This window comes from Aethalodelphis obliquidens, unplaced genomic scaffold (genome assembly GCF_003676395.1).
Source record: "Aethalodelphis obliquidens isolate GAN/ISIS:26980383/991018 unplaced genomic scaffold, ASM367639v1 scaffold3, whole genome shotgun sequence".
In the NCBI taxonomy this organism is placed as follows: domain Eukaryota; kingdom Metazoa; phylum Chordata; class Mammalia; order Artiodactyla; family Delphinidae; genus Aethalodelphis; species Aethalodelphis obliquidens.
Window position 1 is genome coordinate 18,459,670 of NW_020837947.1, and position 12,175 is coordinate 18,471,844.

Genomic DNA, 12,175 nt, shown 5'->3' on the forward strand with positions numbered 1-12,175 from the left:
ATTTGATGTCTTTTGCATTTCCATATGAATTTTAGGATCAGATGTCTCTTGCACTTCCATATGAATTTTAGGATCAGCTTATCCTTTTCTGCAAAAAAGGCAATTGGACATTTCACAGGGCTTGCATTTAATCCGTAGATAATTTTGGGGGGTTACTGTCATTTTAACAATATTAAGTCTTTCAGTCCATGAACACAGGATGTCTATTTATTTAGATCTTTCATTTTTTAAAATAATATTTTGTGGTTTTTAGTGTACAAATCTTATATTTCCTTGATTAAATTTATTCCTAAGTATTTTATTCTTTTTGATGTATTGTGAAGGGAACTGCTTTGTTAATTTCATTTTCAGATTGCTCATTGCTGTGGTATAGAAATATAACTAATTTTTGTATATTGGACACTGATCTTGAACACTGACACTTTGCAGAGCTAGTTTATTTAAAACTAAAGCTACTATTGTTTTAGTGAATTCTTTAGGGTTTTCTGTATATAATATCATGTTTTCTCCAAATAGAGATAATTTTATCTCTTACTTTCCAATCTAGATGTCTTTTAATTCTTTTTTTTTTTTTTTGACTAATTTCCCTGGCTAGAACCTCCAGTACAATGTTGAATGAAGTGGCAAAAGCAGACATACTTATCTTGTTCCTGAAAGCTTTTAGTTTTTCATCATTAATCATGATGTTTGCTGTGGGTTTTCAATAGTTGGCTTTCATCATGTTGAGAAAGTTCCCTTCTATTCCTAGTTTGTTGTGTGTTTTCATCAAGAAATAGTATTGGATTTTGTCATATGCTTTTTCTGCATATATTGAAATGGTCATGTGTTTTCTTTCCTTTATTCTATTAATATGATGTTACTTTGATTATTTTTGCAGGTTGGACCAATCTTGCATTCCTGAGAAAAATTCCACTTGTAATGGTATATAATTATTTTTAATGCTGCTGGAATTAGTTTGCTAGAATTTTTTGAAGATTTTTGCATCTATACGCACAAGGGATATTGGTCTGTAGTTTTCATTTCCTGTGATGCTTTTTCCTGCCTTTGGCATTGGGGTAATACTGGCCTCATAGAATGAGTTAGGAAGTGTTCCGTCTTTCTCTTTTTTTTTTTAATATCATGATGTTTTATTTATTTATTTATTGGCTGAGACGTGTATGCCTTTTTTTTTTTTTTTTTTTTGGCTGTACTGTGCATCATGAAGGATCTTAGTTCCCTGACCAGGAATTGAACCCGAGCCCCCTGCATTGGGAGCGCAGAGTCTTAACCCTGGACCGACAGGTCTAAACACTGGACCGCCAGGGAAGTCCCCTCTTTCTGTTTTTTGAAAGAGTTAGTGAAAGGTAGGCATTAATTCTTCTTTATGTACTTGGTAGAATTTATCAGTAAAGCCCTCTTGTCCTACACTTTTCTTTTTTGGCATTTGTTTGATTACTAAATCAGTCTCTTGTAGTAAGATTTTGTATTTCTCCTTTAGTTTAGAACAATGTCAACTTAATTTCAATAATATATAAAAACATTGTTCCTGTGTATCTCCATCCTCCACCTTCATGCTGTTATCAGAAATCACATCTTTATCCATTGTGTGCCTGTTATCACAGATTTATAATTATTGATTTATGCAATTGTCTTTTAAGTCAGGTAGAAAAAATGAATTACAAACAAAACACATTTTATATTTACCTAGGTAGTTAGTTATCTCTATCGGTGTTCTTTATTTCTTCATGTGGATTTGAATTACTGTGTAATGTCTTTTTATTTCAGCCTGAATGACTCCAACAAACATAACTTTAGCAGTTGTTCTAGGAGAGGTCTGCTAGTGACAAACTCTCATAGTTTTTGTTGATCTGGGAATGTGTAAATGTCACCTTCATTTTCAAAGGATAGTTTGGTCAGATATAGATTTCTTAGTTGAAAGTTTGAACATGTCATCCCATTGCCTTCTGGTCTCCATAGTTGCTAATAAGAAACCACTGTTTATCTTATTGAGCATCTCTTACACATGATGTATCATTTCTCTCTTGCTGCTTTCAAGATTCTCTTTGTTTTTGGCTTTGGACAGTTTGATTATGATGTGTCTAGGTAGGGAGTTTGAGTTTATTCTACTTAGAGTTCATTGAGCTCTACAGATAAATGTTTGTCAACAAATTTGGGAATTTTGGACCATTATTTCTTCAAATATTCTTTTTTGCCCTTTTCTGTCTAGTCTCCTTCTGGGACCTCTCTTATGATTGTCAGTACATTTTATGATGTTCCACAGGTCTCTGAGGTTCTGTTCACTTTTCTTCATTCTTTTTTCTTTCTTTTTCTGGGACTTGGTAATTTCAATTGTGAAGTTCACTGATTCTTTCTTCTGCTTGCTCAAATCTGACCTGCTGTTGAGACCTTCTAATGAATTTTTCATATCACTTATTGTACTTTTCAATTCCAGAATTTCTATTTGGTTCCTTTTTGTAACTTCTTTATTTATATTCTCTATTTCATGAGCCACCAGTCTCATCCTTTCCTTTAGTTCTTTATTCATGGTTTCCTTCAGCTCTTTGAACATGTTTAAAATAGCTAATTTAGAGGTTTTGTTTAGATAGTCCAATGTCTGAGTTTTCTCCGAGATACTTTTTTTGTTTCTTTGCATGCATTGTAAGTTTTTCGTTGAAAACTGAGCACTGTGAATCTTATAATGGGGAAACTCTGGAAATCAATTTCTCTCCCTTCCAGTCCCCCAGCTAGGTTTGTTGATGTTGCTGATTATTGTCGTTGTTGTTTAATGATTTTTCTGAACTAATTTTGGAAAGTATGTATCTTTTGTCACGTGTGACCGCGGAAATATCTATTCCATTAGATTAGTAGTTAGCTAATGACTGGACAGAGATTTCCTTAAAGTCCTGGAGCCACAAAATAGCCCAGTCTTTGCCAAGAGGTTTGCCTTCAATACTAAACCACGAAGTTTAAAACTCTACCTTAGCTTTTATCTTCGGCTTCCACAGAGCCTTAAGAGCCAGAGTTAAGAGCTGGCACATAACAACCACCATGACAATAACTGATCCCTCACTGCTAGATCAAGGGTGTACAGTGCCTAAGAAAGGTTTTATTTCTACCATTCAGAATAGACTGGAGTTGCTTTAGCACTTAATTTTCAAAGTACTTTTGAATAACTTATGAAATTGTTATGTTCCCATATAAAGGATTCATACCTTTTGTATATCAATGTTTTTATCTGATTGTGAACGTAATACCACCACAGCATTCTTTTTCTAATCCATGATTTCCAGTTTTTTGCTTTTATTAACATTGCTGCAATGAATATCCTTGCAACATGAACTAAACTTACAAATTTCCAAGAATATCTGTAGGATAAATGGCTATGGGAAATTCAACGTAAAATGGCATTTGTAATTTTGATAGGTATTGTCCATTTGTCCTTTATATACATTTTGCCACCTTTCATTCTCTTCAGCAATATGAGACGCTGTTTTGTCACACCCTAGTAATTTTAGTAAATATTTCTTTGGCCCATCTAATAGATGAAAAATGGTATCTTAGTGTAGTTTTGGATTTGCATCTTTGCGAGTGTGTTTCAGCATCGTTTCATCTGTTTAATGGTCATTTGTATTTCCTCTTCAATTAGTTGTTTCTGCTTATTCATTGCTCCTTTTCTGGTCTTTTTGACTTGTAGGAGGAGTTCTTTAAAAATCAAGGATAATAGCAGTTTAACTATAACATAAAATACTTTTCCAGGATCATCTTTTGAGTTTATTTATGATGAGTTTTGGCAATGTATTTATTTATTTTTGAAAGTATCAGATTTTGAGTCATACTTAAAAAGACTTCCCAAATTTCAAGACTTTAAAAAAATCTCATGTTTTATCTTAGTAATTTTTTTCATTTAAATTATTAATCTATCTGAAATTAATTTGGATAAAAAATTAGAGCTAGGGAGCCAACATTTTCCCCTAAATGACCACTCAGTTATCTCAACACATTTTATCAATAATCAAATTATCTTTGCTGATATGAAATAACATCCCTTCATATACTACATTTCCAAATGCTTTTAGACCCAGTTTTGGACTTTCTAACCCTGTGATCTATCTGGCTATTCTCATGCTAATATCATTTTTTTTTAAAATTTCAAGGTATACAGTATACTTACTTCAGCAGAATATTGAATAACCCAAGTCTTTATCATCACAGAAGGAAATGTTGGTATGTAGAATTAAATATAAAATTGCATCAAAAATTTAATGGTCACAATTTTATTATTAAAAATGTTTTAGTAATCAAATTTTAGAAGTTTAACATTATAACGTAGAGAAATAGTTTGTCAGTATCACCAGCAGCTAGATAGTTCCTGTCTACTCTACTATATGTAATCCATCATACAAAATTGATGTTCACTTCAACTAAACAAACTGAACTTTCTTTTTTCTTTTTTGGTCTGCTCTTCCAGTATAGGTTACCGATGATGGTGATGTTGCTTTTTTTCCTTTCAAACAAAAACTAAAATATGCATTTATTTCCCCCACAATTTCTGGACTTGAAGACTTGACTTATGGTGGTGATGATATTTCATTGACGCTATATCATGAAATAAGATACTTTCAGAATAAGATTCAGGAGAACACTTAATACCACTAACATTAAAAAAAAATTTGTTTTTTGCACACCAGAATGTAATTCAGGAAAAAAAGCTTTTACACTAATGTCTTCTAAAAGGCATTTTTACTACAATTCATAATTTGTGAAAATCTAAAAAATTCTCCTCTTCAATTATTGAAAATGGTTGGAAGACCACAGCACTCTTTTCAATGACATTGTTATTTAAATTCTTAGTTTCTACACACTCAAAACTAGAAAATTGCCTCATTACAACATTCTAGCCAAGTCTTTTGTTTTGAAATTTGATTAATGGAAAAAACATGTTTTGAACACTTGGTTTTTCTCTAAGACTTATTTTTCTTATTATTATTTAGATTCTTTATTATATCTGGCTTCAAGATTATCTATCAAAGATGTCATTGTACATGATTTTGGAGTTTTTGTCATCTCAATTCTACATGGAGCAAAATTAACATCTTTTTTTTTAAATTTTATCTTAAGAAGATTTGAAGATTTCTCAAAATGAACTTTTTCTTGAAGGAAGCTTGTTCTAAATGGAATCAAACAAATAAAACTTAAATGAAGCTCTTAAAGAATAACTTATTGTTATGAATACTAAGTAGTAGATTAAACAACCCTACAATGATCAGAAGTCTGCAACTGAGAAGCCCTTCTGCCACTAACAGCAACGTTCTTGGGTTCAAAAAATATTCTGAGCTTTCTCTGACCAATAATGTAAGTAGACGTGGTATTGGAGTGTGTATTCATTTCCTAGGGCTACTGTAACAAAGTATCCCAAGTTGGGTAGCTTTAAACAACAGAAATTTATTGTCTATAGTTCTGGAGGCTGGAAGTCCAAAATCAAAGTTTCAGCAGTGCCATGCTCCCTCCAAAACCTGTAGAAGAATCCTTCCCTGATTCTTTCTAGTTTCTGGTGGTTTGCTGGCAATCTGTGGTGTTCCTTTACTTGTAGCTGTCAAGGAACTCCAATCCTCTGTCTTCACATGGCATTCTCCCTGTCTATGTCTTTATGTGGCCATCTTCTTATGAGGATACCAGTTATATTGTATTGGGAGGCCACCCTATGCCAGCACCTCATCTGAACTAATTACATCTGTAACCATACTATTTCCAAATAAGGTCACATTCTGAGGTGCTGGGGGTTAGGACTTCAACATTTCTTTTGTGGGGGACCTAATTCAATTAATAACAGGGTGCATCTGCCCTAAGTTCCTAATTCTGATGCATCTCTGGTTTAAAAAATAAATCTTGGAAATATGGTTGGTTATATAGCTGTTCCTTGGTAAAATTTTCACTGCTGTTTCCTTCCTATCTTTTTTTTTTTTCTGATATCTTTGTATAAATTCTGATCTGGTTATAAAGTTCTGACATAGTTAACAATGTGATTTTTCTTAAAAATGCCAAATTATCTTGGTATACATCAAAATGCTTTTTCAGAAGCAAGCGATCATGGTTATTAAATAGGACAATGATTTTGAATTCAATGTATAATGCCTCATTTTTATTTCAGACTTATTCTTTAAAGAGTTAACATTAATTTCCTGTAAACTAATGCTGCTTTAGAAATAATGAACTACAACTTTTTAAAGTGACTTATAAAACTAATGTTAGAACAGAGTTAACAAACTATGGCATATTGGATATTTTATTTAAAACATGGGGCCTGGGAACAGAAAGAAAAATTACATTTAAGGACCTAGCAGGATTTGGCTAAATTTCTTCTCTATATAAGCAGACTGAGTGGGTGCAGAAGCTCGTAGGTAATTCCATGTGACAGACCTATTTCATTTTCTCTTTCAAGTTCACCATTAACCTTGGTTTTAAAGGAACAAGAAGGCTTCAAAAATGTACTTACAAATATGTCATTTAGTAAAGGTTAAAAGACAGACTCTTGCATAATATGCAGTTCCAAAAATATCACTACTTGAAGTAGCCATTTGGAAGCTTGTCCAGATCCTTAAGAAGAAAATAAATATCGCTCCCCTTCTTTACCTGTTGATTTAATATATTACATGGGGAATTAAAGAGAGCAGAAAACTTTTAGTTGGCTCCTTTGAACTGTAAGTAAGGATTTTGGTGCTGACATTCCAATGGTAGCACATGCCTGCGCATGACCATTGATTTGAGTAAAGTCTTAGTTATCACATCAGATTCTGTCTGGCACCCACAATTCAGGATAGTCTTAAATAACAATGAGTTAAAGAGCTGGGTACAGGAGTGGGTTTCATATACTCTTGATTCAGCTTAGGTTGGTTCATCCTAGAACTATCTTAAAATTTACAGGAAGTAAATTCTTCTTTGGGTTCCTTCATTGAGTCATGTGAAAGTCTGCTACAGAGTGAAGTGTTCATTTCATGTTCCCTTTATAGGTAAATTAAAGTGTATGGTGACAAAACATTGAAATATTATAATATATAAAGTAAAATCATAGGAACATAATATTTTAAACTTAACATTGATTTACCAATCAGTCTTCATTTTATACTGAGATGGGTCTTTAAATTTTTGAATATAAGTTGATTTTTGGTTAACAGTGACCATTATTTTAGAATATAATATGCTTAGCTTTATATGTATTTAAGGAAGGGCTCATTTATCTATCCTGTCATCAGTTCCTATTTTAATCATAATTCCTTTCTTTGAAGAGACAACTATTATACATATTACACATCAATTGCAACAGGCAATGAATTTATCATTAATCACCTTGTTAAACAGAATTGAATAGAAATATGCTCAAGTAGTACAACAAAAAATACCTAGAGTATATATTCAATTTTTAAAGGTGTTATACTACAAAAATTAGATTCTACTCCCAGCTATTATAATCATTCTGAGGCAAACTGGCTCGAAAGTACTACAGTACTTTACAGTACTAAATTTCCATAAGAGAAAAAAATTTGGAGAGTATCTCAGTTTGTAATGAATAAAAGAAATCCTCAGAATTTCATCTCTAAACCACAGACAGCAAAGCATTTCATTGAATTGAAATTGAAGCCAGGTTCAACCCATGTTATTATGACTTCACTTAAAGCAATTACTGTATTTCTTTAAAGTTCTGTAGGCTCTCAAATCACAATTTAACAGTATGACTAAAGCTATACTAAATACTCAAAAGCAAAGTTTTCTTAAAGGGAGGGAAATGGCAGGTATAAATTTAGCATGGTTCACAAAGATCAACAAAATAATCATACTACTAAAAGACAGCATCACATGTTAACTTAGAGTGAACATAAAATTCGTAATATATAAACACTTCAACCTCTAGAGCAGGTTTGGCAGTGGGAAGAAGATTGAAAGATAATTAGTTTGATTTGGGAAATGCTAATGGACTAGTAGGACAATGCCAGATGGTATTCAGATGACTTTTCAGAGGCAATAGATTGATTTACTAATATGTATGTAGTTCTAGCAGTATTTTTTTTTTTTTTTTTGCAGTACACGGGCCTCTCACTGTTGTGGCCTCTCCCGTTGCGGAGCACAGGCTCCGGATGCGCAGGCTCAGCGGCCATGGCTCACGGGCCTAGCCGCTCCACGGCATGTGGGATCTTCCCGGGCCGGGCACGAACCCGTGTCCCCTGAATCGGCAGGCGGACTCTCAACCACTGCGCCACCAGGGAAGCCCTCTAGCAGTATTTTATATGTAACTCTAACCTATATCATCTACATTCCTACCTCCTCATCCCACCATACACACAAAACTTGGAGAATCAGAAATAAAAAGAATAGTGGTTTTCTATACTCAAATTTCAAAACAAAATCCAGTTTTGGAAAAGAAATGGGTAGTTCATATGATTTCACATGTGGATAAATCCTGTTCTTTAAATTGCACAATTGTTTATTCTTGAAGACTGGCAAGAGTGAGCAGCAAAAATTCACCCCATGCGAATGGAGATGTACATTTTAAACTCTGAGCTGAATAAGTCCAGCTATTAATCTTAGGAAAGTTAACTGACTTAGCAAGTAAACTAATATATGCAAGATCCAAGAAGAGCCAAATTATAAGTGATGTTATTAAATGTAGTAAACATTAAAGATCATTCAAAGCAGCTTTTATTTTTTTAAGTATTACGTTTTAAATGGAAATGTTCCTCTTCATTTCAGTGGTAGTGTAGGGAACATACTGACCAATGTAAAATGAACTGTACCGTAAAACTGTAAACATTATCTAAACAGCTCAAGTCAGCCTTGACCAATATCCACAGGTCTAGCTTTTCCCTGAGGCAATTATAATCAGGAACTTGGTATTTAGCTGTACAAAGTCTTTAAATTCTTAATACATATTTTTATATAACTGTTGCTATACTGCTGCACAGTATCTCCTAGAACGGATATTCAATCGTCCATTTCATTTTTCCACTACAGATAAACATTCAGATTAACGTTTTTGCATGTCTATCCAATCAATGCTGCAGTGAACAAGCTCCTCCATATTCTCCTTTGTACACATAAGCAAATGTTTACCCAGAGTTGATAGTAAGGGCAAATGCAAATTAAGGGCAAATGCAAATTAAAAGTATTAAGAGGCTTGATTCTCCCTGTGGAAAATAAGGGAAGAGACTCTCCCTGCCTGTGCTCTACCTTTTTTCTGAGAGTATTTACACTTGAAAACTTGTAAGTTCTTTCTCTTGTCTCTTTGGAATGTATGTAAATCATTTTTAAAGCTAAATGTCTCTCATCAGCTTGCTCAAGGGCCTAGGAGCAATCTCTTTGAAATGTGATCGTCAAGGAAGACAGGGTCCTGTCTCCCAGTTTCTGTGGGAGGGGGAAGCCTAACTTTGGTGGAAGCCTCATGCCAACTTGTAAAACTTCCTCCTGCCATAAAGACATAAGAGGTTTATTTTTCCTTTGGATAAACTCAGTTAGCTAATGCAAACGGTCACCCCAGTTATTAAGTGAATTGAAGATTCGCTATGTGTGAAAAATGGGGCTGATAGCCCTCTTATCTGAGGACTAGTTATTGTGTACCTTGAGAACACGCATGGAACGGGTCGGATCTGCTGGGCTATATGAAAGGGTAAGACTTCTTCCTGTTTTTACAATCTCTTAGCATATTGCCTGTGACGATCACGTTCTGGTTTCATGCTTATTCAATAATAAGTGCTTTCATTCTGGTCTAACTTTGTGGGGAGGTTTTCTGGGTTGGGAGGAGGTTGTGTTCTTAATTCTATTTCCCCATCAACAGCAGTTCCACTTCTAGGCAAGATGTGGACTAAAAGTGTAAAGTGAACAGCAACCCGTGAGGGAAAACTCAGAGGTACTTATCAAGACAGATCTAGTTAACAGCAGATTATCAATATCTATTTTCCTATATGTTCATCCAAATCAGAGATATAATCAAACTCATACATTTTTGGTGAATTTTCCTGGATACTAAGATTTGACACATGAATTGCTTCTTCTGTAACTGCTGGTTTTACATTATTTGCTCATTTTTACTCATTGTCTTATAGAGTGCTTATTTTCATTATTTGACTTATTAATCCTCCCCCAACTGAATGAATTACAAGTATTTTCTTTGCTGTAATTTGTAATAATTTTACTTATATCATCCTGCTATACAAGATATACTGATATAACCAAATGTATCTATGTTTTCCTCTTTGGCTTTAAGCATTTGAGGATTTAAAGATTTTTTAGCCCAACATCAAAATTTTTTCATACATACTAAAGTTTTTGTAGTTTTATTTCTTGTTTTCACACTTATTAATTTACAGATTGTATCATTTTGGAGAACAGTGTAATAAAGATATGACACAGAGATTATGACTTCCTTTTTCCAAATGGCTTCACTACCTGTAGGTTAGTCCAGCCTGTCAGAACCCTTAGGTCTCCATTTTCTGCAGTGGACGAAAGTGAGTTTATTCTGTGGGTCCACTGTTTAAGGGGTTCAGACTTTTGAACAACACTGATTTATAAATGGAAATGAAAATGCTCTATTTTAAGCATGTTCATGATTTATGTAAAAACATAGATTTCAAACTAAATAACACTTTAACTATTGCTACCCACTCCACAGGGTTTTCAAAATGGACATCACCAGATTTTTTTTAAAGCAGATTTCTAAGCTCCATTCCCAGAAAACTATTTAAGTGTGAAGTGAGGCTGAGGAGTTTTTATTCAGCAATTAAGTGAATAAGGAATATCAAAGTATTCTCTTCTTTCCTTTAATCATTTATGTAGCTTACCCTTGTAGGGGAGCAAAATTTGCGACCCCCAAAATGTATCTCTTTGGCATGAGGATGACGTTAGGCTGATTATTTTTAAGAAACCCGAGACTCAGGAAGTCTTTTTTACCTCCCCCTTAACTGACTAAAAGAATTTAGACAAAGGGCCTGCTGCTTATTTCTGCACCCGAGATAGCTACAAAGAACATGGGCCAGGTGTGGTGGGGCACTCAGCAGAGCCTGAAGACCAGATTCCTCTTTGTGTCCCACTGTCCCTGCATGGCAGAGCAAATACTTGTTTACCAAACATTTTCCATCTTCGAGTGAATTGCTTTCCTCCCCTTTGAAGTCACAAACCCCTACCCCCTTCTCTTTCTCTCAGATGGTAGATAAGCCTCAATTGCCCAACCTGTCCTTGGGTCTCATTTTTCTTTTGGGGCCCTGTATGTATGCAATTAAATTTGATTTTCTCCTGTTAATCTGTTTCATGTCAACTTAATTCTTAGACCAGCCAGAAGAACCTAGAAAGGGTAGAGGAGAACTTGTCCTTCCCCAACACCCTCACTTCAAGTTTCACGTTCAAGTTGCAAAAATAAATTATAGTGAGAATTTAGGAGTAAAGCAAAACAGTTACTCAGTTTTACTTCTAAAGTGTAGGAAATAATAAATAGAATACACTACCTCACACTGACATACAGAACCCTGAGTGTTTATAGAAAAAAATTATTTAAGGTGCTGTCAATCCTTAAAATTATTCTAAGAGAAGAGAACAAATATGGTAAAGATGGGCAAAGAAAGTGCAATACTACTGATTCTGAATCCACTGCTAAATCAATGTAAACATGATGAATTTCCTGTAAAAAATAAAACTCAGTATATGAAAAAAGAACATTCTATCTTTCAATGACTACCTAGAATAAGCTTTATATTTCTACCATTTTGGTTTTGGCACAGATATTTCATAATACTTACACTATTGGACTCTGGAATTTAAAAAAGGTTAAAAAGTTGTACCTACTTTGTACCTAGACTAGAAAAAAAATTAAAGTATGACACATATGTTTCCTAGAAAGCAAGATTTAATGCATGATTTTTAAAAACTTAAGAGGGTTGTATTAATTAAATTAGTATTACTTAAATCAGGGTCTGCTTTCTATTCCTTGGCCTCAGGAAAATCTGATTCTACAGAGAATACGTGTCCAAAGAGGTTAAAGAGTTGATTTACTTAAATATATAAACACAAACACATCTGATTCCTAGCCAAGGCTCAGGTTTAACATGAGAAGGGCAAGCTACATTTTATAGCCCATGATAGTTACTACTTATTCTCAGAGTTCACCTGTGAGAGCAAATGCAATTTGCTAGTCTTTTTTTTTTTAATAGGATTTCTA

At 33.9% G+C, this 12,175-nt stretch overlaps 1 long non-coding RNA gene across 1 annotated transcript; it reads left to right on the top strand.

Annotated features, from left to right (window-relative positions):
* LOC113608084 (uncharacterized) lies at positions 1 to 8,100 on the top strand. The gene is made up of 3 exons (XR_003428211.1): positions 1 to 921; positions 4,134 to 4,203; positions 4,971 to 8,100. It is a non-coding gene; the product is annotated as an uncharacterized LOC113608084 (long non-coding RNA).
* The last annotated feature ends 4,075 nt before the right edge of the window (positions 8,101 to 12,175 follow it).